Below are 849 nucleotides of genomic sequence, written 5' to 3' on the forward strand. Positions count from 1 at the left end.
CATCTGTGTGTGTGTGTGTGTGTGTGTGCTTGATGAACTTTTTATTTACTTTTTATTATATTTTTATTTTATTTTAGTTGGGGCACCACCCTGAAGGGGTTTTAGTCTAACAAACCTACCCCAGTACTTCATCTGGGTAATAACCTCATAAAGTGCATTTCAAAGCTCCTATATGGTTGTGCCTCAACACTGCTGTTGCTGCTGCTGCTGTTGCTGCTGCTGGATTATATTTACTTAATTATTCATATAATGTTTTATGTAATAGTAGGGTATTCAGCAACTAACAACTGTTATCATTGCTCAGAAACAATTGCTGTCGTTTGTGATCAAAACCTGTTCATTCCACCTTCTTCTTTGTGACTATGCTAGAAGACACTGGTCCACAGAAAATGGTGCTGCGCCATGGGATCCAACACGGAATGACGTGGTCGTGAAGCAAATACCTCTAGCACACAACCATGTTTATTTGTAATGATTGAACATAATTTTATAGCTATGTCTCTATACATACGTTCTACTAGACACATGTATAAATATATAAAGATAGACACTTTTAAGAACACACTACATTATGTACAGACACTTGCAAATATACATAACACTATGCTGGCTTCTTGTTTTTTTTTTGTTTTTTTTTATTTCAAAACGAAGAATACTTTGCCGTCTATAAAGGTCTGCGGTTCTAAGTATTCTCCATTCTCTCTGTTAAAAGTTGGAAAATTATGATTTCAATTAAAATGGCTTCTTCGAGTTGAATTGTTTACGTACGTTTGAAATATTTACACGCACACACACACACACTCTCTCTCTCTCTCTCTCTCTCTCTCTCTCTCTCTCTCTCTCTCTCTC

The sequence above is a fragment of the Octopus bimaculoides genome, chromosome 6 (genome assembly GCF_001194135.2).
Source record: "Octopus bimaculoides isolate UCB-OBI-ISO-001 chromosome 6, ASM119413v2, whole genome shotgun sequence".
NCBI classification, from domain to species: domain Eukaryota; kingdom Metazoa; phylum Mollusca; class Cephalopoda; order Octopoda; family Octopodidae; genus Octopus; species Octopus bimaculoides.